We start from the raw sequence: 27,460 nt of genomic DNA, 5'->3' as shown, positions 1-27,460 counted from the left end.
GCTGACAGAGTTCGTTGGAGTTGATGGAATTTGGGGAGCAGCAGCAACCAAGGAAGCTCTGCAGGACTGAGAAGCAGGAAGCAGGTAAGCCAGCAGTGTTTACTGTGGCAGGAAGAGCTTGGCCTGGATACCGTCACACCGGCGTGACCGAGACCCTAAAGGAAACTCCCATTCCATCTCTGCTCTTGTGTCAGTACCTGAAGATTCAGAACGTGTGTGTCCGCGTGTGTGCACGTGATGGGTGCACATATGCAGTGGGTTGAACTGAACGCATGTGCCCACCTCTAGGCCAGAGCGGGGGCCAAGTAGAGCAGGAGTCTGGTCACCGTGGTGGGGCAGTCTTCCCAGTAGGAACTGCCCTCACCAGGTATGGGTTCAGTTACTGGATGTCTGTTTACAGGTTTTGAGGGGGCGGCTAGCTGTAACTTTTAAAATTAGCAGATTATCAACCGGGCGCCTGGGTGGCTGAGTTGGCTGCGCGTCTGACTCTTGGTTCCGGATGGGGTCATGATCTCAGGTTGTGGGATCAAGCTCCGCGTCGGGCTCCGTGCTCCGTGGGGAGTCTGCTTGGGGATTCTCTCCCTCTCTCTCTGACCTTCCCCTCACGTCGCTGCATGTGATCTTTCTCTCTCTGAAATAACCAGTAAAAGTAAAGTTACCAGATATTGCAAATATCACATTCTGGGAAAGTAACACTTGTGAGTTGAAAGGATTGCCTGATATGCCTCCATAGTTTTTCCCTTTTTTCTTAAGCTGTGTATTCTTAGGTCACCTGTTTCTGTGGCAGTGGTTTTGTGAGAAAATGGGTAACACAGGGTTTCCTGTAGCCCGGTGGCCTCTTGTTGCTGTTATGATGCTTTACAACCTGTTACGGTTAATGGCACGTGGACTTCTGGCTGGCTAAATTTTGGACAACCTCTAGTATTTAATTTGACAAATGATAAAAATTGACAGATGATTTAATAGCCGATCAAATGTCTGTGGAAGGCTTTTCCCTACCCTATAGCTTCTGGCTTTGATCATCTGTCACCTTGTTTGTCCTCCGCCCCCATGCTGTTCACATCCTGGTGTGCCGTCTGGCACTGTCCATTGAGTCCTGATGTTGCGTGGTTTGTCCTAAACGGGAGCATTCCTGCAAGGCATTCTTAGGCCCGCACAGCTCGTGATGACGCGGCTGTACGGGGCTGCTCGGGAACCTCATCGCTGAACCCTTCGAAGCCACAACAGAGCGCATAGTGATCGCTCTCCTGCCCCATTGTCCTCTTTCGTGGTGTGGACACTGGAAGAAGTGGACCTCACTGTGGACTGCTGTCAATATGTATTGCTTTTGCAAATTTTTATAATCATGGGAGCTTGTAAACACTTTGCTTTGTTTCTAAGCCCTTGGCCGAGGCCAGAGCAGGAGGGGCTGGGATCTTGTTATAGCGCCCCGGTCCGTTCCCCTCTGTTCTCAAGAGTGCTTGCCACATGGGAAAGGAAAGGCGCCCCCCCATAAAGAAGCGGGGGTATTGTCAGGAAGTGGGATAGACAGAGGGGCAGTTGAAACCTCATCAATGTGCGCTGCGCCAGACTGCAGGAGACACGCTGGCATTGGAATGGGATGCCACACGTCTCTGTATCTTTGGCGTATCAAGGAGTCCCAGGTCACGGGGATGTTGCGGGTGGGATCTCCCCAAAAACCGTGGTGTCCTAAGCAGCTGTCACTTCCCCTGTGTGGTGACTGCTGCGCTGTGTAGTCCCAGGAGGAATGCCGTGCCAGCCCTCGGCCCGTCTCCCCAGGCCACAGTTGTCCATCAGTGTCTGTGCTTTGCGTTCCCACCATGCCTGCATGTCACTGGCTCTGCCCGCGGCCCTGTGCGATGGGCACCATAGGCTTTGTTATCCCGTCGATGGGCACCATAGACTTTGTTATCCCGTTATCCGAGGGACAAGGAAAGTGCATTCAGAGAGCCATGACGTTAGAGTGTCTCTGGTGACACGGGGACCTGAGGGTGCCGGTCACCCTCCGTGCACCCCTGGACTGGACTTGCTGACGCTCGTGTGAGCGTGTGCGGCTGTTGGCGGGGGGGTGCGGGGATGGGGCAGGAACTGGGCGGGCGGGCTGAAGGGGGGTCGGGAGTCCAGGTGCGTCGTCGGCCGTCCGCCTTCCGATCTCGGCCACCTGTAAGCCCCCTGAGTGTGTCCCTCCTCAGGGTGGCATGAATGCTGGCTGACTCTGACCACGTGTCCTCCTGGTTTTGAGAAAGAGCTCCTCTCTCTTCATCTCCTGCCTCCCTGCTCGCATCCTGGGTCTGGGTCGGCGATACAGGCCTGTCTTCTGTTTGAAAGCAAACCCTGGAGACCAGGACAGCGGAGGACCAGAGACGGGCACACGTGCTGCCTGTCTCTGGCCCATGTGCTGCGACCCAGGTGCTGCCCTGGGGCCCTAGCGGCTGTCGCGGAGCGTGCGTGCTTACAGAGGGCAGGTAGATGTTTTTGTTGTTGTTGTTCTTTTAATTTAAATTCAGTTAGGTAGCTTAGTACATCATTAGTCTCAGATGTAGTGCTCAGTGACTCATCAGTTGCATAGAACACCCGGTGCTCATCCCATCACCCAATTACCCCAGCCCCCACCCCCTCCCCTCTAGAACCCTCAGTTGGTCTCTCAGAGTCCATCGTCTCTCAGGGTTCCTCTCTCCCTCCGATTCCCCCCCCTTCATTTTCCCTTCCTTCTCCTACTGTCCTCCCTGCTATTCCTTACGTTCCACAAATAAGTGAAACCATAAGATAACTGACTTTCTCTGCTTGACTTATCTCACTTGGCATCATCTCCTCCAGTCCCCTCCATGTGGATGTAAAAGTTGGGTATTCATCCTTTCCGATGGCTGAGTCATATTCCATTGTATCTGTGAACACCATCTTCTTGATCCATTCATCTCTTGAAGGGCGTCTTGGCTCCTTCCCCAGTTTGGTTGTTGTGGACATGGCTGCTATGAACATTGAGTTGCATGTATCCTGCTTTTCACTACATCTGTATCTTTGGGGTAAATACCTAGTAGTGCAGTGGCTGGGTCATAGGGTAGCTCTATATTTAACGTCTTGAGGAACGTCCATGTTGTTTTCCAGAGTGGCTGCACCAGCTTGCATTCCCACCAACAGTGTTAGGAGGGTTCCCCTTTCTCCACATCGTCACCCACACTTGTTTCCTGTCTTGTTAATTTTTGCTGTTCTGACTCTGTGTGAGGTGGTATCTCATTGTAGTTTTGATTTGTATTTCCCTGATGCCAAGCAGTGTGGAGCGTTTTTTTATGTGTCTGTTGGCCATTTGTATGTCTTCTTTGGAGAAGTGTCTGTTCATGTTTTCTGTCCATTTCTTGACTGGGTTATTTGGTTTTTGGGCGTTGAGTTTGGTAAGTTCTTTCTAGATCTTGGATCCCAGCCCTTTATCTGGTACGTCGTTTGCAATTATCCTCTCCCATTCTGTGGGTTGCCTCCTCGTTTTGTTGACTCTTTCCTTTGCTGTGCAGAAGCATTTTATCTTGATGAAGTCTAAAGGGCAACTATTTTTGAATGACCTATTCGAAGGAACTTATCTGAAGTCGCCCAGGTGCGGTATGAAGCAGTGGGGAGAGAGGAGTCCCACACAGACATCAAATTCCAGTACACAAATTGATAGCCATGTGATCTTCTTCTCTGTTACAGCCAAGGAATAGCTTTTGATCTCATAACACCCATGCCGATAGGTCCTTGAAGTGCCAGCTCATGTAACCAGGCGCTGGGGGACATCCAGCTCCTTGAAACCAAGCACTGGGGGACATCCAGCTCCTTGAAGATGAAGTTATGAGAAAGGTAATCTAGTCTAGGAAAATGGTGGATTGCACAATGCCCCGCGAGGGTGAAGACACTGGGAGGAAAGGCACAGGCGTGCACAGCTGCTGAGCGAGCTCTCGGTGCCCCACACGGAAGTGCTTGTCGAAGCTGTACAATTCATTATGCAATTGAAAATGGCCTTTTCAGTAAGCCTGAGGCTTGCAGGGCGTGGGGAGGGGGAAGGGAAGGGCAAGCTGCATAGCGTTTAGTACAAAAGTCTTCTCTTATGTCAGTGCTGTGGGTCTTGCACAACTTCGAGGTGTTAACTGGGGTTTCCCTTGAGGAAGTGCTTTACCCAGGAGGAGAAAATTACAGGTAGTCACTCTTCCACGTGGCCTCCAGGAAATCCGAGAGGTGAAGGCTGAAGGCTTATCTAAGGAGCAGGTCATTGACCTTGACCGAGAATAGCTGGAGACAGAAAGTTCTGTGCAGACTTCAGTAGGGTTTTAGAAAGGTAATCTGTTGTTTTTTTAAAAAAACAACAATAAGGGCGCCTGGGTGGCTCAGTGGTTAAGCGTCTGCCTTTGGCTCAGGTCATGATCCCAGGGTCCTGGGATCGAGCCCCAGATCGGACTCCCTGCTGGGCAGGGAGTCTGCTTCTCCCTCTGACCCTCCCCCCTCTCATGCTCTCTCTCTCTCTCTCTGTAATAAAACAAACAAACAAAAAACAATAAAAATCCATACCACCGCCCCCCCACCCCCAACCCCTGCGTGTAGATCCTGGCAAGGACTGAGAACAGTGTTCACCCTATGACTCACTGGGTACCACCACCTAGCGTAACAGATGCATGTGAATTATTCTAAAATGTTCCAAGCTCCTGCTAATCGTTAGGTACCTACTCAGGTGAGAGCACAGTAAATAGCACTGTCACAGACCCCGTGCTGCCCCCATGGGATCTGTGGAGCTTTCTGGGGAGGCCACCTAGCTGGAAGGCTGGTAAATGTGTGCTGTCCGTGGAAGTTCTGGCCCAGTTTTTATTTTGATTCTCTCGAGGTCGACTGCACAGTGCCCGGCCTTCCTGAGTCTGCGAAGGGGAGGGCGGTCACCCCGTCCAGCCCTTGGCTGGGAAGGTCCAGACAGACTTGTGATAGTCTGCAGTGGGCTCTCAGGGTCAAGCTCAACACAAATGCAAACTCAATGGGGTTTTGTTTTTGTTTTCCTGAACAAGAGCATTTTGAACTATTTCTGTGTGCAGACTGACTTAACTAGGTATTTTGTGGAAGACAAATACTACCAAGGGCAGCTGGTGGTGGCAGAGAGCAGAATAACTCAGGTGCAGCCAAGGTTTATGCACTGTTTTGCTCCCAACGTGATATTTTTAAAAAATTGTGAGCCCATGGAAAAATTAACAGATACTTTCGTGTGTTAACATTCTACCAAATTGGCTTTGTCTTTATTGCATGGTGATTTTTTTCCCTTTCCCTTCTGTTTTCTCTCTCTCTCTCTCTCTCTATCTCTCTCTCTCGCTCTCTCTCGCCCGTTCCCCCCCCCCCAACCTTTGGAGAGTTAGGACTGTTTTTGAAAGTAAAAACATTTACATGGTCCACAAGTCCAAACTCTAGTAATAGGTATTCTCCAAAGTGCCATTCCCACTCACCTCCTAATCCATTTTCTTTTTTCTTTTTAAGATTTATTTATTTGAGAGTGGGAGAGAGAGTGTGCATGTGCTAGCTGGGGGTGGGGCAGAGGGAGAGGGAGAGAAGCGGACTTCCTCATGATCTCTGAGCTCAACAGGTGGCAGAGCTGGGTCTCATGACCCTGAGATCATGACTTGAGCGGAAACCAAGAGTCAGACACCCAACGGACTGAGTCACCCAGGCGCCCCCCCTCCTAATCCATTTTCATTACTTTCTGCACTCTTCTGTGCTTTTCTCTGCATTTCTGTACTGTTTTTAAGCCCCCTCCCCCCCCCCCCCGGCTGAAGATCTATTGCTGATTCTTGTATTTGCGTAAAGAAAATCTTAAGTAGGTTTTGTGACCGATGGTTATCAAAGCATCCAGTCTGTGCTATTTTAGTATTAAATATTTTACTATTAAGCTTAGTGTGTTAGGATTTCTGGTGCTCTTTTGGAAAATTACAAGGATTTCGACAAAGACATAATGAGAAGACCTCCAACATACCATGTGTCATCAGTTGATGTCCCATTTATGTGTGTGCAATACAAGGACTATCGTAAGGCAGTAACACTAATCTTGATTTATATTCATGCAGACTAATGACTAAAAAATAAGGCACAGAGTTTATGGGTAAGCAGTGTCGTTTTTATAAAAAATACCACACCTTTCTCATGCTTGAAGTTGTCCCCCGGCCTAATAAGTTTCTTAGCAGAAACAACACAAAGAGTGGGTTTTGGACTCAGACCTTTTCCTCCCGGATGTCCAAGTGTAGCTTTTCCTCACATCCTCTGTGGCCTTGTGGCTGCCTGGGCAGCATCCTGTGTTCTCTCCAGCCCCAGAGCTGGGCTGGCGGGCTCGGCCACCAGGAGATGAGGGCCACCTCTCCTCCCCACGTCAGGGGTCTCCTCTGGCAGCCCCCAGCCAGACCCTGCCGGCCACCTGTTTTGTACCCCCTTCATGCTGAGAATGGTTTGCACATTTTTAAATGGTTGGGTGAAAAATATCAAAAGAGGATTATTTCGTGACACGAGAAAGTACAAAATTGTGTTCGTAAAATTTCGAAAATTGTCAGTGAAGATTTGGAGGAGATTTTTTTCTTATGTAACCTCTGCATTGCGTAACAGGTATGATGCCTTTTGGCCTTTTGGCTTAAAGCCTACCATGTTTCCTATCTAGCCTTTTCCAGAAATAGTCTGCCAACCCCAGCTCCATAGAATTAGACCTTCCAAACAGATGTCAGAGATCAAACGTCCCACGCTGGTATAAGGCCACTCAAATTCTTACGTTTTATGAGTAAAAATAAAGGGAATCGTTGGCTCCCTTCTGTACCACACGGGCCCCCTGGACATAGAGCTCCGTTGTGCCTTGGGCTCACTGTACAGAATTCTTTTTGCGGCTCCTTCAGCTGCCTGTAGCTTCTGAGCATGTGTGTGGGGGTCCAGCAGGACTCAGACACCTCACGGTCTGGACTGAGTAATGTGCAACAGCTAGTTCGCTTTGGAATTTTGGAGACAAAGAGTACTGCGACGGCTCCCCTCTGCTCAGGTCCTAAAAGCAGCGTGAAGGACGCTTTCATTTTCTCGGAGCTTCTACTCGGGGAAGAACGCCCTGGAGGATGGCAGAAACAGATCAAACAGCGCTCCGAGAAGGCAGGGCAAAGGGGACAGATGTGGTGCCTTCCCTCGCTGTGCCCAGCCTGGACTAGCGCTCTCAGGAATCACTCAGAGCCCCCTTCCCTTCTGATGGTAGTCGCTTTCAAACGGGGCTGTGGGGCTGGGGTCCCACAAATAGTCCTCTTGGATTTGGCCCCAGGGTTCTGTGCCCTCGTCGCAGGGAGAAAGAGACGAAAGCATGAAAATCCTTTTTGGAGTCGTAGTGAAAAGGAGAAAATGAGAGCTTTGATGTAGACTCTGTTTCCAGCAGTCCATTTGATTCTTTGTCCACAAGCTGAATGAAAATAAACAGTAATTTAGAGGCAGTATTTATGTAAGCTAGAAAAATGTTGGTCAACGGGGAAGATGGAATCTGGGTTAATGCAAGACCACCTCCTGAGCTTTCTCCCTGATTGCGGGCTTCGGTGTAAAGCTAATGAAAGGATGCAGTTTCGGTTTCTGTCAGGCTCTTCAAAATCATCTTGGTAAAATATGGACTTTTTTTTTTTTTTTTTGCATGGAAAAACGCAGATTTTTTCATAAGAGCTTATAGTTTAGTCGGAATGTAGGTCAGAAAAGTGTAATGCAGAATTTATTGCATTTTTAAGACCTCTCAAAGAGGGTAATTCTGGTTGTAATTCACAATAATCAGGGAAAGCAGATTGTTCTCGTGTCAGGGACTGTGTATGCCTTAAATAGTTCAGGCCACACTCCGTCTGGGGACTTTGGGTAGCTTAGAGCAGCGATTCTCAACCAGGGGCAGTTGTGTTCCCCAGGGAGCATCTGACAGTGTCTGGAGACACTTTTGGTTGTCACAGCTGGAGAGTGGGGGGAACGTTTCTGGCATTTCATGGGAAGAGACCAGGGATGTTGTTGCTGGACGTCCTATAGGACACAAGACAGCTGCCACCCCAAAGAATGACCTGGCCCCAAACGTAAGTAGTGCTAAAGTTTAAACACTCTGGACTGAAGAATGTCTTAGAGCCTCATTTCTTAAGTTTTTAAATGTGAACTGTGTATGTCGACACACATAAGCGTACACACCTATGCGTGTGCACATGGAACACTGCTTGTTCTGCACACATGATGTGTGCCACGGGACGACGTGTCCCCTAGTATCCACCTTTGCCCAGGGTATTGTAATTTTGGGGCACTGTTGCATATACCATGTTGATGATGTTGGTGACAGTGGTATTAAGACCATAGGGCTTCTTCTGTTCTGCCCAAGGGTCCAAAGTAGAGTTGATACCATATTTTCTTTTTAAAGATTTTATTTATTTATTTGACAGAGAGAGACACAGCAAGAGCAGGAACACAAGTAGGGGGAGTGGGAGAGGGAGAAGCAGGCTTCCTGTGGAGCGGGGAGCCCGATGTGGGACTCGATCCCAGGACCCCGGGATCATGACCCGAGCCGAAGGCAGACGCTTAACGACTGAGCCACCCAGGCGCCCGATACCATATTTTCAAAGTGTAGTTTATATGTTAGGATTTTTAGTATGGCGTTTTTTGTTTTTTGTTTTTTTTTTTAATTAGCACGAGCATGAGTGGGGGGGAGGGGCAGAGAGAGAAGCAGTCTCCCTGCTCAGATCCTGGGGCTCTCTCCCAGGACCCTGGGATCATGACCTGAGCCTAAGGTAGATGCTTAACCGACTGAGCCACCCAGGTGCCCGTAGTATGGTGTATTTCAACAGAACTTTCGTCTGCACATATAAGTGGGTTAGGTTCTAAGGTTTCCCTTTACAACTTCCTGCTACAAAGCAGTGATGGGTAAAGAAATAGGGACTCCTTTGCAAACATGGAGCCCGCTGTAAATATGGGGGGAGAATTGCATTGGCACATGATAGTTTTGGGGAATGCTTGTATTCCGGGATGTTGTGGAGAGGGTATCTCTCCTTGTTTAGCTTTGGATAGGGAGGGTCAAGAAAAAGAGAATAATGGATTCCTGGTACAGACGCTTCATGAGCACATTATGCCAGGCGCTCAGCAGCTTTTGGAGGAGTGGAGCATAGTTTCCCCCCTTGAGAACCTCAGATCTGGTCGGAAGGGCAGGCGAGTACCAATGTCCTCCATTGCTGGGGGCAGAGCTGCGTGGAAGGTGTGGTTGTTACTGGGTGCCTGGTCAGGACCTGCTGGAGATGTGGGTGCCAGGCCCTTCGATGAGGGAGGAGGTGAGGTGTGCAGTGTCCTGGAAGAGGTGGGGCCCTGCCTGGGCGGGCCATGTTGTGCATAGCTTGGCTCCGCTTGCCCACGAGTCCTCAGATGGGCCTCCGTCTGGGCCCGTAAATCTGTGGTGGCATTTCTTCTGGCTTTGAGATCATACATTTCTAGTTTGTGGTGTTTTAGGGAAAGGGGGTGGAGGTGTTTGAGGACTGAGCTGACGCTGTAGGCTTTGGGAAGATGTGGAAGATGGCGCTGAGGCGCAGCGGAAGACGGAGTGGTCTGGAATTCAGATGCCAGCCTTCGTGCTGTGTAGCTCTGTGCTCTTGGGAAAATCATCCGGCCTAAGTCCATTTATCCATGATTTGGGGATAGTCGTGCATGTGGGGGTTAAATGGGTAAGATGTCAGTGTTTGTGTGCCTTCTGAGGTCAGGCTCGCGTGAGGTGGAGCTGGCCAGACTTGCACCCACCTCTGGTTCTTGGTACCAGGCCAGCTTAAACTATTAAGTGTGCAAGGCAGAGCCCACGTGTGCCCACCCCCTCACAGCTGTCTACCAAAGAAGGGCTGTGACTGCTGGTCAAAGTCCTAAAACTAGCACTCCCATCTCCAGCCCGTTTCTGCTGCCGTCATCACACACTGGATCACGTTTCATCGACTCTGGGTGCTCTTCCCATTTCTTAAGACTGTCCTTGATGGTTGTGGCAGACAGAGCAGGGGTCCTCCAAAGGTGTCCCCATCCTAGTTCTGGGAGTATTGTTTCCAGGCTCTTGAGATGGGAAGATCATCCGGCGAGGCCAGAGTCCTCACAGAGGTGCTTCTACGTGGAGGAGAGCGGCAGGAGGGTCAGAATCAGAGAGGAAGTGTGTCCACTGAAGCAGAAGTCAGACGGATGGGGGCTCACGGGTCAGAGGGACATGTTCCTTCTGGAGGCTCCAGGGCAGAATCCATATCCTCACCATGTCCGGCTTCTAGATGCCGCCGTCCCTCTGACCCGCTTTACACGTCTTACTCCAGAACCCAGAGAACAAATCTGTGTTGCGTAAAGCAGCTAAGTGGATGCAGATTTGTTAACCACAGCCATAAGAAACAGATACCGTGGATAAGCCAGCCGGTGGTACAGTCCAGAGTTGAATACGCTGGGCCCAGGGCGTCCAGCTGAGAAGGGGCCGCAGATCGGGGTCCAGGACTTCTGCTGGCTCCTTGACGGCCTCTTCTTCCTCTTTCGGTGAGAAACACAGCCTGGCAGTGAGATGGATCAGCTCTGTATTGTCCTTCTCATTGACCCTACCGGTGTGATGTACGCTGCCAAGATCCACCAGATTGGAATAGGTTCTTTTGGAAGAACCTGGGAAAACAATAATGGATCTACAAAATTCTGATACTATAATACTGGTTCAGTCTGAAATAGAAGAGTATATTCAGAGGAATAAGCTGCCGTGAAAGTGGGTGCGTTATAGACACCTTTTTAGCACTGCTGAACTTCATGCTTGTCTGGAAGGAAGCTCTACAACAGGTTCATTAGCTATTGGGCAGTTTTTAAAATATATTTTACTGTCGTTCTTGAAGCTTTTGTCATGTGTCACAACAGAAAATGGAATTTCTTAATCTACTTATATTGAATTTAAAATCCATTTAAACTAGGGCTTCAGGTGTTTGTATTCTTGACTCCTAATAAGCAGATATTCTAGTGAGTTTCATCTTCTGTATTCTGTTGTGACTATAACAAGAAGCATTTTAAGTATTTTGGTTTTCATCGCAAAGCAGCTGAAGATCATTTTATGTATAAATGTGACTTGATTCAATATAATTTATTGTTCAGACGTAATTTGAATTAGAAATCCCTTCTATATGCCTCTTATCAAGTTAAATTATGCAATTATGCTTTTGACATTAGAGTTTTTTGGTCATATAGTAGCAATATGTTTTATTTAGTATTTATACACACATACATAGATGATCTTTGCTTCAAGGATCTTAAGAGTTTTTTTAAAACACAGTTTTACTGAGGCATAATTTATATAATCACAAAATTCACTTGTACAATTCAGTGATTTTTAGTAAATTCATAGAGTTGTGCAGATATTATCACAATACAATTTTAGAACATTTGTCAGCCCAGAAAGACAGCCTGTGCCCACGGACAGCCCTCCCCTCCCTGCTAAGCCCTAGGAACCACTAGTTTTTGTGTGTCTGTGGATTTCCCTATTCTGGACGTGTCAAATAAATGGAATCCTATAATACGGATCTGTTGTGTCTGATCTGTTTCATTCCGTGCGGTGCTTTCAGAGTTCATCCATGTTGTAGCATGAGTCAATATTTCACTGTTTTTTTTATTGTTGAGTGATACTCTCTTGTTATAAATAGACCATAATTTGCTTATCCATTCATCATTTTATGGACATGTGGGCTGTTTCCACTCTTTGGCTATTATGAATAAGCTGCCATGAATGTTTGTTTGTTTACAGGTTTTTGGATGAACCTTTGTTTTCATTTTTCTTGGGTGTATTCCCAAGAGTGGAATTGCTTGGCCATATGAGTTCTGTGTTTAACTTTTTGAGGAACTGCCAGAGTGTTTTCCAAAATGGCTGCTACATTTTACAATCCCACCCCTGATGTATGAGCATTCCAGTTTCTCCATATCCTCACCAACGCTTGTTATCATTTCTCAAAGAAATTTTTGAGCTGCTGTTATAACGCCTACAGTGTCACCTGTTGAGTAACTAGGAAATTAGGGATTTTCATTACCTGCTTCAGAGACCACAAGCTCCTTAAAGAAAGGAACTGGGCTGGTCCTCTGTATCTGTGCCTTGTAGTGAGCCTCTCCTAAAGGTTGGTCTCAGTGGATGAGACAGTAAAGGAATTAAAGAATAATTCCCAACAGAGAAAGGAATCGTGGGGCACCACTTGCCCAAGGGCCCGTGGAGCCAGGGCTTGGGCCCAAAAGATGACTTCTGACCGTTGAGTGCTGTTTCTGTGCCATTTGTCCCAGGAGATAAGTTCCCAGACTGAGCGAAGCACTTTTCCAGGTCGTTAACCTTCATTCTGTGCTTCTGAAGGCCGTACTGGAAGACTTGCTTGGATTTTTCAGGGACGGGCTGAAGTTTGAAGCATTTGGAGTGAGGGCGGGTTTTTCACACAGAAGCCCTAACGGAGGGAGGACAGTAACACCTCGATTGGTTCTACAGCCTCCCATGGGAGATGCGGTAGAGCCCACACTTGGTTGTAATGTAACCGCTCTGAGACCTAGAATTATCTCTCTCTCTCTCTCTCTCTCTCTCTCTTTCTTTTTTTTTTAAAGATTATTAGAGAGAGAGTGCACAAGCAGGTGGAAGGGTAGAGGAAGAGGGAGAAGCAGACTCCCTGCTGAGCCTGGAGCCTGACGAGCGGCTCAATCCCAGGACCCCAAGATCATGACCTGAGCTGAGCCACCAGGTGCCCCTAGAACTATCTCTTGCAGTAATTACAAGGCATATAGTCAACTGGCTCTAATACAGAATGTTAAATGCCATAAAATTGTATGAATATAGTACAGTGGGAACTCAGGGGCAAGAAAAAGGGTGTATGTGTTTCCTATTGCTGCTGTAACAAGTGACCCACAAACTTCTTGGCTTCAAACAACACCGATGTATTACCTTACAGTTCTGGAGGTCACAAGTCCAAAATGGGTCTTGCTGGACTAAAACTGAGGTGTCTGCAGGGCCACATTGTTTTCTGGAGCTTCTAGAGGAAAATCTTTGTTTTTTGTTTTTGTTTGTTTTTAAATGCCTTTTCCAGCTTCTAGAGGCTGCCTACAATCCTTGGCTCATGACTCCTTCCTTTGTCTTCAAAGCCAACAACAGTTTGATGTTTCCTCACATTCCATCACTCTGATGGGTTGTTTTGCAACTCTCTTCCCCATTTCAAGGAGTCCCCTGATTACATTGGGCATGCTTGTATACTACGGGATCAAGTCTTTTTTTAAGGTCAGATTAGCAGTCTGAATTCCGTCAACAACTCTTATTCCCCCATGTCATGTACCCTGATATGTTCAGAGGTTCTGGAGATTAGGATATGCACAACCTGGGTGGGCGGGGCATTATTCTGCTTACCATAGGTGGCATCTACTTATAGTGTTGTGATAACTTATTCTTGACGGTGGTATTAGCCCTGGCCCCTGCTTTTCTAGCTGTGTACAAACCAGCACTGTAGGCAGCCAATATAAGGAGTGTGGGTTTGTTTTCTGAAGCCGTGTGGTCATCCATTACATATTTTTGAGTCATGAGATACATCAGACCTCTGCTTTAGGAAGATTCATGTGGTTTTGTGGATTTTCAGGGGGAGAGGTCAGGAGGAGGGAAATTGTGTGCAGTCATTCAGAAGCCGGGCCACCAAGTAGTAGGGGATTGGCAGTGAATGTGGAGAGATGCAATGTTAGAGACTCCTAGGGTCGAAATGTTAGGACTTGGCATCTGATTGAGGGAATGTTGGGAGGGGGATTGGCAGAGAGAAAGGATTATGAGTCTGCGGTGGGAGCAGCAGAGTTTTGGGTCTGGGAGTGAAGGGTAACAAAGGGTGGGTCAAAGACATAGTAATGTGAGGCTGGGAAGAAAGTGAAGATTGCATTTGGAATAGTGACCTTCAGGTGCTGGACAGGGACCTAAGTGGCGATAGGAAGTAGGTGGAAGAAATACTGCCTTTGAAATAGAGCTTTAGAGTTACCTGCAAAAAGAAATTTTTTTTTTTTTTTTTTTTTTTACCTGCAAAAAATCTTAAAAAATAATAGGGGCGGGTGCTCCTGGGTGGCTTAGTTGGTTAAGAGTCTGCCTTCGGCTCAGGTCATGATCTCAGGGTCCTGGGATCGAGCCCCACATTGGGCTCCCCGCTCTGCTGCTTCTCCCTCAGCCCCTCCCCACCGTTTGTTCTCTCTCTCTCTCTCTCTCAAATAAATAAAATCTTAAAAAAAAAATTACCTGCAAAGAGGGCCGCCATCTTGGATGGTATTACAAGGGAGCAAAGGTAGAGGAAAAGGATTCAAGAACAGAGCGTTGGGGAATTGCTTATGTTTAATGGATGAGATGATGAAGAGGAACCAGAGAAACAATCTGAGCAAGAGTAGTTATGAAAGAGAAAGAGGTTGACTCATTCAGCACCTATTTATTGGGTGACTACAACTTGATAGGTACTAAAGAACCATAAACAGATGCAGTTGCTGCCGTAGTAGAGCTTATGGTCCATCTTGATTGCTGTGACCCCACTCACCTGGACGTGTGGCCATGACATTACCCAGTGAGGGAGAAATGGTAATGCTGGATGTTCCTGAGGAGTGGGAAGGATGAAGTGCCGTCATTACGTCTGTTGACTTGGTTGATGTTGTTACTGCAAGATAGCAGGTGGAGGAAGCTTCCTTTGACCATTGACGTGGTTCTAACCAAGGGCCCTTCCCACCCACTTGGCCATGTTAGGACCTCCAGGTTTAATAACTCCGTGTTTATTTTTTTTAAAGATTTCACTTATTCATTTGATGGAGAGAGAGACAGCGAAAGAGGGAACACAGGCAGGGGGAGTGGGAGAGGGAGAAGCAGGCTTCCCGTGGAGCAGGGAGCCCGATGCGGGGCTCGATCCCAGGACCCCGGGACCATGACCTGAGCCGAAGGCAGACGCTTAACGACTGAGCCACCCAGGCGCCCCAGTCCATGTTTCTTTAGACAGAAAGCTGTGCCTGGGACTTTGGCGTTCCTGGTTTGTCATTCTGGAGCCTAGGCCATCTCCATTGCTGACTTGTCTCTTAAGATCTAGGGTCGTCCCATAATGTATTGTCCATATTGGGACACTTTTGAGAGTGAAAGGCAGCACTGTTCATAATTACCTTGAAAGAACAGGGATCAACCAGCATCGTCTCGAGCACAAAGACGAGTGAATATGTTGCTGTCCTGAAATAAGTCCTATTTAAATCATGACATTTTTCCTGAAATTTGCAAAGAAGTTTTAATGCCGGATGTTCTGTAATTATTTCCTGGTTCACGTGGGAGTGTGTTCGTACACACTGCGGGCATTGCTTACGGACTGTGGTCGGTCTCATGCGTACTGCCGTTCTGCAGGTGCATGTAGACCCTGCGGTGACTGATGGAAGCACAAATAATCCGAGAGGCATCATTGAACTTACTGCCATTATGTAGTCTTGCCATGAGGTATTTCTTCCTTAAACATTAGTGCAGCTTTTTCTTTTTACGTCGGTGACCCGGTTTTTTTTTCACACATAAGAGATGGTTCTCCTTATTTATTGAGGCATTGCTTAAAATAGCAAGGAGTTGAGTGCAATGGTGACAAAAGTTTATTTAGCCCTTACAGTGAGTTACTAGGCAACTGTTAAAAATGATATTCTACAACTGGTATATTTATTGGCGTTGAAATGTGTTTACAATATACTGTAGTGTGTTGCTGGGACCCCAGGAGACCCACAGCCCAGTTGGGACTCTGAGCGCCTCTGAAATGTATCCTGAGAGTCCTACGGGCTGTGGGGAGATGTGTGCGCTGCCACCGTGTTGTTTATCCACTCAGACTTGACTTGCTTACCTATGCTTTGGGGTTGTGCGGTTACCTCATGTTAAAAACTCTTGTAAGAAGCGGCCCAATGAAACGTGTCCTAGACCCCATTTACTGAGAACAGAGTTGTATGGAGCCCCACAGTTTCCCCTCTGGGGCCCATGGGAGAAATTGTGCACGTGTATCCACTCTAGAGGCTGTGTTTTTAATTATGTTCTTCACTTTTTGGATACAAACTTCTGCTCCTATTTGTCTCTGTACATAGATGGCTAGGAAACTCAGAATCCGATTTTAGTTCCCTTGCAACTGATCTAAGTTGTGTCCGCTCGTGGGCTTTGCATATGGTCCTCATCTCCCAGCAACAGCTCGTCCTTGGTGCCCTGATTTCGCCAGCTATTTTATTGTTGCTCGTGTGTGTGTCTGTGTGTGTGTGTTTGGAATCCACTTCAAGTCCTTTTTCCTTTTTCCTGGTGGAGGATGACTGCGTATTTTAGTGAATGAGTACAGTGTGGTTTCTTGGACGTTGTTGGCTCACAATAGCTTTTGAATTCTCGTGTGTTAGTGGCATCTTTTTTTAATCTGGTTGCTTCCTGCTGAAGTACATCGAGACAGAGTATATTTCTAAATTTAGTATGATGGAGACTCGGGCAAAAGCAGCTGAAAAGCAGACCGTAGGTAAAGCTTTCTAGGCCTTTCTAGTCTCTGTCAAATCACTTTATGAGAGAAAGATTGATAACAATTAGCAACGCTCTGGAGTCATTTTCCTGGGGGGGGAAAAAAAAACCTCACACTATTTTAAAAAAATAAATTCTTTGGCTTGAAGGTACATTGAATGGAGCAGAAATTCTTTTTCTGTCTCCGCCAGTGTGGTGGAGCAGTTTCCTGTACTCTCTGTTGGAAACGGGACCTTGGAGCCCTGAATAGAGTCTCCATAACTTGTTGAAAAGCAGGAAGTGAAAATGAGGTTATGGAAATAAAAGTTCTTAAATGTCTCCCACTAAACAAGTGTAAAGAATTAGCTCAGAGGGGCGCCTGGGTGGCTCAGACGGTTAAGTGCCTGACTCCTGATTTCCACTCAGGTCATGATCCTCAGGGTCGTGAGATCAAGTCCCGCCTTGGGCTCTGCACTCAGCGAGGAGCCTGCTGGAGATTCTTTCTCTCCCCTTCCCCCACCTGTGAGCACTCCCTCTCTCTTTCACAAATAAATAAATAATTCTTTTATTATTTTTTTTAAAAGATTTTATTTATTTGACAGAGGGAGAGACAGCGACAGAGGGAACACAAGCAGGGGGAGTGGGAGAGGGAGAAGCAGGCTCCCCGCCGAGCAGGGAGCCCGATGCGGGGCTCGATCCCAGGACCCTGGGATCATGACCTGAGCCGAAGGCAGACGTTTAACGACTGAGCCACCCAGGCGCCCCTAAATAAATCTTTTAAAAAAACACTCAATGCAGAAAGAATCGCTGTTTCTCTGGGAAGGAAAGATTGGGAACAGCTTCTTGGGATCAATTACGAGCCCCAGCTGCTCTCTGTTAATAACTGCGAATACTGATGGCCTCTGACAGCCAGGGCCTGCGCTGCGTATTCTGCATGTAACGGCTCAGAGGTCATCGTCCGGGGCTGCACGTCTCCTTAGTGACAAGGCTGTGAGCTGATTACCTCACGTATGGACCACAGTGACAAGAGCGGTTTTGGCCTGTACTTGCCTGGTGTCGTCCACTGTGTGCCAGGGAGGGTTCTCTGCTCTTCCCATGTATGAATGAATGGTGGTGCGTTCTCCTAAGGTCGTTATGAGGGTTCAGTTAGTTATCCCCACTGCACGGAGAGGGACCTGGGGGCATGAGGATTCCTGGCCCCAGGTTGCACACACAACTGGCAAGGGGCACCTGGCGATTCTCGCAGAGCCCTCTGGTCCCAGCGTCCATGCGATTGAGAATCGCTGGTCTAAACACTTGGGGGCAGGAGTCACCCTCAGTATAAACTGCAACAGGATTCCTAGTGGCCCCCTTCTCCAAACTGTTGAATTTGACACTTGAAAAAAATTCCAGGGTTGCCTGGATTGGCTCAGTTGGATAAGCGTGTGACTCTTGATTTCAGGGTTGTGACTTCAAGCCCCGTGTTGGGTGTAGAGATTACTTAAATAAATAAAAACTCTTTTAAAAAAAATTGCATTTTTGGAAAAGCCTGGCGTTTAAAAGTCATTTTGAAAGGCCTCTGTTTCCAAAGGGGTATGGATTAGAAACTTGAGTATTTGGGGGGTTTGCCTCTGCCATTCAACTTCTTTCAATATAGGGAAACTACAGTGTGTTTGTCTAAGAGTGTTGGGTGTTTTTAGTCTTAGTTTTTCATTTGAATTTTTAGGTTGTCTTCCTGATGTCCTGAATGTGGAGGTGACACTTGAAGCATTGTGCTTTGTGAATAGGAAGAGGTGTGTGCATGTGCTTTTGAGTGTGCGTGTGCCGCACGTGTCTTAATACTTTGTTGTTTAATTACCTGATCGTTGACATTGGTGTCCCAAATTTTGAGGTGTTTATGTAAGCAAATAATTGAATTTAATTATCTTACAAAAGGGATTGGCTTGCAGCATTGTTAACTGAAACCGAAGACAGTATAATTGACCTTTCCAGGTGAGTGGGGGAGAGCATGTGTTTGGCAAAGGATAGAAACTGAAATGTGAACACCAGGACCATATGGTGTTCAGAAACTTTTATCATAATTTCAGCGAATAGATAATGTGCTTGACAATTACATTTAAAATTATGCTTAATGCTCACTGCAAAATGTGGAGATGGTGCTTTGGGAGATGAGGAAGAGATTAATTGGGCTTCTTTTAACCTCACGATGCACTATGTCACCTATAAACAAAGAACTGATTGGAGTCACGTGAGGATTACATGCATACAGTTTGGTGGTGTATCTGTGGGGAGAGATTCAAGTCACTGTTGATGGACAGTTTGCTGAATAAGGAAGATGTTATTAATGTGTCTTCTTTTAAATGTTATTTTTCTCACTAAAGATTAGTTTCATGCCATTAAATAAAATTTATCCTTCTAATTTAAATAATAAATGCTTAGAAACAAATACGGTGTGACTGATAGCCTATTAAAATTTGCTGTGGGTTTGTTTTTTTTTTCCCCCCGTTGGTATTGGCTCTAGAGGGATTATATAATTGTAAACCCAATTGGGTCATGCCATTACCTTATCTTATATCAGATTTTCATGTGACAAACCATATCTTGGTCTTTCTGTGTGGAATCTGTTTGGTATATCATAGTGTGAGCCAGGAGCCCATTTTTCATTTGTTGTGAGTGGAATATGGTTGACTCTACTGGTGTAGGGTAGCGGGTAGATGATACATGTGTCTGACCACGTGCATTCAGATACATCAGTATGAGTTTAGAAGCCTTGATTTCCAAGCCTGGAAATCTTTTTATTAGCATCATAATAGATTTAAAAAGAAATCAAGTTTATATAAGCATCTTGTTTGGTGTCCGTTTTTCTCCTTTCTGAGTAGTTCATACTTTTATGCTGAACTTGTAAAACCTACAAATACAATAAAATGTCCTGTTTTGCAGGAATGAATGGATATTAAATGACTTATGTGAAGAATAGATGAAGAAAATGTGTTTCCCACATTGATGCTTACATAAAAAATGATTTCCCCTGAACATTTATTTCCCTATTTCCACAGTGCTAATATGTTTCTTTCTTTTTTAGAGTTGAAAAAACAATAATGACTTTCTTTTGGCTTTGCGCCTGCCCTTAGTTTGTTTTCAGTGCGCACCTGTGACCTGCCTGCCGAATGGTGGGCCCTAAGCTTTGAAGAAAATGGCTCCCAGTGATTGAGGTGAAACAATAGGCTGATTGGCTTTGGCTTGGGTGCCCAGAACTTTTGTGATTTTGTTTTTGCAGTTTTGGCTTTTGCGGTTCTGGTTTCTGTCACGGTCATATTGTTCATAGAATGTCTGGGTAACAATTTGTTATGTTTGTGATATGTATTGAATGAGTAAATGAGTGAATGAATGCCCAGAGACTGCCCTGGTATATGCCTTTTTGGCGTCTATCCCCTACAGCATCCACTGTACAGAAGAATAGGTTCTTCAAGTTCTTATGAGGAATTCCTGGAAGCCATGAGGAATGAAGTCCTAGAATCTCATATTGAAAATAGTAGTGGTGACGATTTAGAAATTCCATTCCATTTCTTCTTCTGAACACTTTTTCTTCTGAACATCTTAATATCTTCTGATGTTTAATATCCTGTTAAGAGTTGTGCTATAGGCACTGCCTCTCCTTTTTTTTTCCCCCCATTTGTCATAGTCTTTAGATTTGCATTAGTACGGTAACCAATGCCCACATGTGACTACTTATACTTAAATTAATTAAAATTAAATAAAATTTAAAAGCCAGTTCCTCAGTTGCACTAGTCAAACATTTCGGGAGCTTCGTAACTGCATGCAGCTGATGGATACCTTATTGGTCAGTGAAGGCATAGTGAAGAAAGTTTTATTACGTAAATGGGAGATGGTTATTCAGATTTTTGTCTAATAGGTATTCCAAGGACAAGACGCTGGAAAAAACATCTTAAATCTGAAGAAGAGAGAAATTTCATACCAGGTGACTAGAACAGAGAATAAAAAGCATATAAAAATTATTACGCGAAAGCTCATCGTGTCATTTTGGAATATCAGAGATAAAGGCAGTATATAAGCACTATCCTGGATTTAAAGGTCATGTAAAGAATCTGGAATCAAAATGATACCAGATTTCTTAACGGCAGCATTGGAAGTTGTAAGAATTCTATGCAAATAATTTCCACTCAGAATTTAAAGTCATTCTTCTACTAGTTAACTAAGGGTAGAATAATCTAGAGAATGTGTCCCACTGAAATGAGAGAGTAAACCAAGAAAGGGGAGATTTGGGATCCTAGAAACAAAGAGACAGAATGTATTCTCACGATGTTGTGGTTTCAAGGTGGCATGAACTCTATAGCAGGCCTAATGCTGACAACCACAGGCTGGAACAGAGACAAGAAATTTCAGAAGGTGGGGCGCCTGGGTGGCTCGGTCGTTAAGCGTCTGCCTTTGGCTCAGGGTCATGATCCCAGGGTCCTGGGATCAAGCCCTGCATCGGGTTCCCCGCTCCTCGGGAAGCCTGCTTTTCCCTCTCCCACTCCCCCTGCTTGTGTTCCCTCTCTCGCTGTGTCTCTCTCTGTCAAATAAAATCTTCAAAAAAAAAATAATTTCAGAAGGTCTGATGTGTGTATATTTGGGAGATGTAGGAGTGATTGAGGGGGAAACCCATAGAGCTGACAGATTATCTGAGAATCTTGATCATGTGAAAAATTGAATCAAAGGATTGTGGACAATGCTGGAAGAATTACCAAAGGGTGTGTGTGTGTGTGTGTGTGTGTGTGTGTGTGTGTGTGTGTGAAAACTAAGGAAATAAAAACAGATGCAATTAGTAACCCCAGGAAAACAAAAAGGTTGCATAAGAAAGGAATCATAGCATATTATATTGCTTGCTTAGCAGTGCCCATTCTGTTGTCCAAATAATATCTGTCAGATATAGATTTAACCAAAAACTATGGTTACACTACTGGGAAAATGTGGTAGGGTTAGCATAGGATTGAGGAGGGAATTTAAAAAACCAAAATTCTCACCTATATGTGAGAAAATCAAATAAGTAATATCTAAAGCTGATAGGGAACATTACAAGGTTATTTAGAAGCATGGAAGTCATACTGAGGATCACTGCCAGCAAAACAAACAGTCTGCGATTTGAGAATGGCTGCTGTGGGCAGTAGAATTGGGGATAGATGGTGCTATAAAACGCTTGTAAGTGAAAAGAGGAGTCTTTTGCCTCACCTGTATTTTACTTTTTAAAACAATGTACACGCATTACCTTGAAAAGAATAAAAGTGGTTTGGAGCATGAAAGCGTATAGGATGTATCTCCCGTAAAATTACAGAAATTTTAGTCCGGTCGCCCTTGGCAGTATCGGTACTTGGGCCAGATAATTTTTTGCCTCAGGAGGGCTGTGCCGTGTGCCGCATCCCCGGCTCTACTAGATGCCAGCAGTGTTCCTCCTGCAGCCTGACAACTAAAAATGTCTCCAGACATTGCCCAGTGTCCCCTGAAAGACGGCCCCATTTGAGAACCACTGATTTAAGGGATTTAAAATCTGTTACTGAATGAATCATCGCCATACATAAAAATGCTATTCAGTACTGGTGTAATGCAGGAAACAACAGCTTCATTACACAGAACTTGAACCTCATGGCAAATGAAGTGTTCAGAATTCTCGGGTTCCTCATGTCAGTACCCGGCTTAGGCCCTGGCTCTTGGCCCAGTTAATTCAGGGCTCACTAAAAAAAGAAAGGACTCAGGAGGAAATTGCAGCTTCTCTGTTAGGCTCAGTGGTTTCTGAAAACATATTTTGGATTTTTTGCGTTGTTTTCATGATGGTACAACTTGAATTTCTCTGGCGTGCAAATGTTAATCATTATGGCAATTTTGGGAAAATATTGCTGCCTTTGGATATATTTCTGTGGTCAGTTGGCTGCAGGACAGATGGATGCATACATTCCTTCTCCGTCCCTCCCCCAGCATCCTTGTGCAAGTTCTTGGTTCAGTTCTTTGCAAGGGTTTTCCCTTAGAATTGACAAAGGAAGTCAACAGGAAAATGGTTCCTCAGATTTTTTGATGTGGATGAAACCTCATAAATAATTTAATACCCTCATTTCACAGCTGAGGACTCTCTGGTCCAGAGAGAGTTTCTTATAATTAATTAGAAGCAAAGTGAGGTCTGTACATCTGCCCTTCTTTTTCTCCCCCTAATTTTTTTTTCTTTTTTAATACGATAGCATTAAAGGTAATACTACTGGTGCGGCATGAAGATGGAAGGGGGGCTAGGGCAGTGGGTCAGGCATCTATCTGGCAAGTTGTGTCCACATTTTCACACAGTTTGGGACTCTGAGCGTTGTGTGCCAGGAGCACGAGCCCTTGTTAAGTTTAGCGAGAAAGAGAAAGATGGCCGGCCGGCTCAACTATGGGGCCCCCTGGCTCCTGCTTGGGAGGAACGGTGCAGGTTGTCTGGTATTTTGGAGTCGCCCCTGCTGGGAGTGTGCTGTCTGCAGGGCCAGCTTCCCCGGGTGGCCTCCTCTTCCCTCTGCTGGACGGGGCACTGGACGGGGCACCCATGCTGTCCACTGCCCAGCGTCCTGGCACGCGGCTGCACCCATCCCCTTTCCTGAGCACCCTGAGAGCATCACCTGACGTTTCTAGAAACCTCTGCCCTCTTGCCTGCCTTTGTTGCCTCCAGCACCACTCAAGCTGCAGCTCCCTTCTCTTCCTTGTCGCCTGACTTCATGGGCCAACAGGAATGCTGCCGCCTCCATGAAGCCTCTCTAGATTTCTTCCATGCAGTGGGGCTGGGAAGAGAAGACAGTGTGGTTTTTTGTCATCCTGTCATCTGCTCTCCTCCTTGTCATCCATATCAGTGGCCATTATTTGCTGGTCATTCCATGATTTTCGAGAGATGTCTGTCCCTAGATGCCAGGGATACTGCACCACCCTGGATTTCCTCCTACCTCCCCGCACACCCCTGTCTCATTGACATCTCATTCTTCTCTCAGCCTTCCATCCTCGGCTTGCATTCTTTAGACCAGGGGTTCTCTGCAGGGTGCTTGTGCCCCCCAGGGGATCCCTGGTAACCTCTGGGGTCAGTTCGGTTATCACAGCAAAGGGGGCGAATGTGTGGATTGCTACCAGCATCTAGGGGGTGGAGCCCAGGGATGCCGCTCAATGGGCAGAGCAGCCCCCACAACAGAGTTATATCCGATTCGCAGGGTCAGCAGTGCCCAGGGTGAGAAACTCTGCTTTGGGCATTCCCATTCAGGCCCGTAGCTTTTGAAGATCATGGTTATGGGATGACTTCCAGACTTACCTGTGCAACCGTGACCTCTCCCGATTGCTCGGACTGGTGTCCTTCACTACCTCGTTAGTAGTCCACTTTACAGTTATGATGGACGTTTCAAAGTTAACATGTAAAAAAGTCTTGCTTTTCCTCTCTCCTCAGTCTGCTTACATCTCAGGAAATGGCACCACCTTCCAAATTGTTGCTTAAGCCCTGAAGCTAGAAGTCACACTGGGTTCTTCCCTCCCCTTCCCCTCACACATGCCTCCCCCCCCCCCCCCGTGAGTCCTCTAGGTCAGAATGTCTTAGAACCCTGTACCCTGTCTGCCTTTTGTGCTCGTCTTTCCTGCCAAGCACCAGTTCCAGTCACTGGTGGTTCTCTGTTGAGCAAGAGCTTCTTTGGATTTTGTTCTAAGCGTGACAGGAGGCCCCGAAGGCTTTTTTTTTTTTTTTTAATAGCTGGATGATCAGATTTTCTTTTCTCATTAACTCTGGTGCTGGGTGAAGAATAAGGTGTAGTGGGCCCTGAGTAGGATCAGACTCCTTTCCGTGAGCTGTGAGGTCCTCTTTGACCCGGGACCTGCTATTACACACTTCTGGTGCCCAGCACTAAGCCTTCCTCCCTCCCTCTTGCCAAGGTCACTCTCACCACAGGACATTTGCACTTGCTGTGTCTGCATTGTGGCCTCTCTCGCCCCCATTCAGACGCTCCCTCCTCAAAGAGTGCTGCCCCGGGCCCCAGAGTAAGTAAACTCCTTGCCCCTGGTCACGTTCTCTTCCACCACCACCAGCTGGAGTTTCAGTAGTTCTGTCGTATGAAGTGATCTCGCTGTGCGTTTGCTTTCTAGTTTATGGTCCCTGCTCTTCCATCACCAGGTTCCCCGCTTTTCCCTGCCGGGATGGGTATGTGTTCCACAAGCCCAGGCACTCTGAGTCCCTAATACTGGAACAGCACTGAGCGCCGTTTGCATTTTCCGCAGGACTTGAACAAGCCTTTGTCAGTAGAAACTTACTTAGTTGGGTTGAATTTAGAAATACGTGTGTTTAAAAAAAAAAAAAAAAAAATACCTGTGTTTTCACTTACCATGCTTTAGGAGGGTAGAGGAAAGTGTCTCGTAAGAGCTGAGTGGATTTTCCAGTTTTCGACGTTCCCTGGTGATAGGATCATAATTGCTTGTGAGATAGCAAAACTTTTGACCAGATTTGCATGCTTTAACTGGGGAGTGAAGCCGGGGAGTCAGTGATGGTGGCTGGGCACCGTCTGACCTAGTGATTATTTCGGTTTTGTCGTATCCCTAATTCAGATATCTCCTGGCCTGTGCAACGGTTGACGGTGTACCTCAAGAAGTTTTCATGGACCCTTTGGCCTGACTTTGGTTATTTTTCATTAACAGGTAACTGAAGACAGAAAAGAGGCCTGGAAGTAAACCCTCGAAGGAAGAAGGGATTTGCCTACATTTGGCTCTGAGTAAGTGAAATTGTAAAATGATTTCTTATTAGGTAATAAATATCTTGTCAACCTCTTCATATTTTCTGTGCTTAAAAATTAAATGTTACTGTATTGGCTCTAAGTACTGGAAATGGTGATTTCTCAAGATTTCTTGTAACAGGTAATTTTGCTAGCAAGAAAATGCTGTGTGTCTGCCTAACACCCTTCTTTTTCGTTGAGCTTCTGGAAGTCAGAGATTTTAGGAAAGAGAAATGGTGATGATTATTTAAAATCTGTATGCCTTGGAGAGAAGTATCATTTGTCATGTTGTTTCCCATATGCATTTGAGGCCCTTCTTTGTCCTTAGAAGGCTGAGTCATAACCAGCAAGGGCTTTTGACTTTTTGTCTGGCACACGCTCCGCTCCTCTTGTTTGTTCTTCTTAGTATGTGTGTGGAGAACGACAGGCCACCGTGTAACCACTTGTGGACCAGCCAGGATTTTCCAGAACCACCTTGTTGGGGCACCCTCCTGAGGCAGCACGGCCTGGGACAGAGGCCCCTGCAGACACGTTTTCCTTCGTTCTTAGCCCTCCCTGAGCTGTTGATAGAGCAGAGCCAATCCAGAGTCACGTAGAACAGGCCTTCTGGGGTCTGGAGCTCTTCTCTTGTGTGCTGTATTGCACCCGGTTAAGGCCCGATGCCCTCTCAAGTCAAGAACATCCTTTTCAGAGCGCTTGGTTTGAGAGATCTTCCATCTCTGGGATGACTGTTCGTTCAGTGTGTTATTTCCGGAGCATTGTGGAGTATACAGAGGTGTGTGAAATGTGTCTTGTTTTTGGGGGGTAAGGCATTTCAAATGCACGTAGTTGGGGGCGCGGCAGAAGGCCTTGGTGGGAATGGGTGTTCCATGCATGGTGTAGACGTTCCCTGCTGAGGGAATTCTGAGCAACGCTCTTTTTTTAAATTTAATTTATTTTTTTTGAAAGATTTTACTTATTATTTGAGAGAGAGAGAGACCATGAGCAGGGGGAGGAGCAGAGGGAGAGGGAGAAGCAGACTCCCTGCTGAGCAGGGAGCCCGATGTGGGGCTTGGTGCGGGACTTGATCCTGGGACTGTGAAATATCATGACCTGAGCCAAGGGCAGATGCGTAACCGACTGAGCCACCCAGGCGCCCCTGAATTCTGAGCAAGGCTCTTAACAGCATGTGGCAGAGTAGCCGAAGAAGGAGGGACCTTCCTTTTGGAAGGGAGACTGCAGATGGGTTTGGCGGTGGATGGGATATCGACAGATGTTGAAGACTAGGTGGGGGGCTGACTCTATGGGCAAAGGTCAGGAGCCAGGAACAACAAAGCTTTTTTTTTTTTTTTAAAGATTTTATTTATTTGACAGAGAGCACAAGCAGGGGGAGCGGCAGGCAGAAGGAGAGGGAGAAGCAGGCTCCCCGCTGAGCGGGGAGCCTGACACAGGACTTGATCCCAGGACCCTGGGATCACCACCTGAGCTGAAGGTGGACGCTTAACTGACTGAGTCACCCAGGCGTCCCCCTCCCCCCTTTTTTTGAGTAGGGAAAGTTGATAAAGCAGCCTGGTGGCCTTGAACGGGGTGATGGGGGAGCAGAAAGGGCCTACGGGAAGGGCAAGGACTGTGGACTGGACCGTGCCTACACTGTGCTCTAAGGAGCTTTTGATCCTTTAGCGTTAGAGCTGCCATCTTTCACCGGCCTGGACGTACCCGAGGACTTCAGGCCCATCAGTAATGGAGGGACTATCTGTAGATCGAGAGGGCACCAGAGGTGACTTTTATAACCAACCTGCATGGGGCAGAAAGAACAGTAAATTGTGACAAGGTAGCCCTAATGCACACGTGTGCCAGATGTTGCTGGGTTTTGGTGACGCTTTCCCTGAGCTGGTTCATAGAGGGGACCGTCGCTCACTAGACGTGTGCTGTGGAGCGGTCCTCGCTCTGCTCACGGAGTTGTGCTCCTGCCCCCGCGGTGTGAGTCCCTCTGTCAGAGCCCTACGTGGACCGTTTGTCAGAGTTGAGTCACCCCCTCCTCTGGCCTCCCCCGGTCCCGGACAAGCACCGGTCTGCTTCCCGTGCCTGCAGGCTTGCCCGTTCCCGGGCGTTTCGTGGGAACAGCGTCGTGCGGTGTGCGTCCTTTTTGGCTTCTGTTACTCAGCATAGTGTTGTCACGGTCCCTCCTGTGTGGTAGGACGTGTCTGCGTATCATTCTTTTTTCTTGCCAAATACTATTCCGTTGTATGAATAGGCCACATTTTGTGTATCTGCTCATCAATCAGTCATTTTGAAAGCTTCT

The 27,460-nt window shown here is 46.8% G+C and overlaps 1 protein-coding gene across 11 annotated transcripts in view; it reads left to right on the top strand.

The window, feature by feature from the left end:
• The window catches only part of TBL1X (transducin beta like 1 X-linked), a 220,212-nt gene that overhangs the window by 62,419 nt on the left and 130,333 nt on the right, over positions 1-27,460 (top strand). For all 11 annotated transcript variants that reach the window (XM_088028886.1, XM_028115096.2, XM_028115097.2 and 8 more), the window contains exon 2: positions 25,106-25,179. The gene's annotated coding sequence lies outside the window, so the exon portion shown is untranslated. The remainder of the gene's footprint in view (positions 1-25,105; positions 25,180-27,460) is intronic.

The sequence above is a fragment of the Eumetopias jubatus genome, unplaced genomic scaffold, assembly GCF_037043125.1.
Source record: "Eumetopias jubatus isolate StellerSeaLion01/CBP00866 unplaced genomic scaffold, mEumJub1_p1.0 scaffold_11, whole genome shotgun sequence".
In the NCBI taxonomy this organism is placed as follows: Eukaryota; Metazoa; Chordata; class Mammalia; order Carnivora; family Otariidae; genus Eumetopias; species Eumetopias jubatus.
The sequence above is the reverse complement of the archived record's forward strand: the minus strand, read 5'-3'. Positions and strand labels throughout refer to the sequence as shown.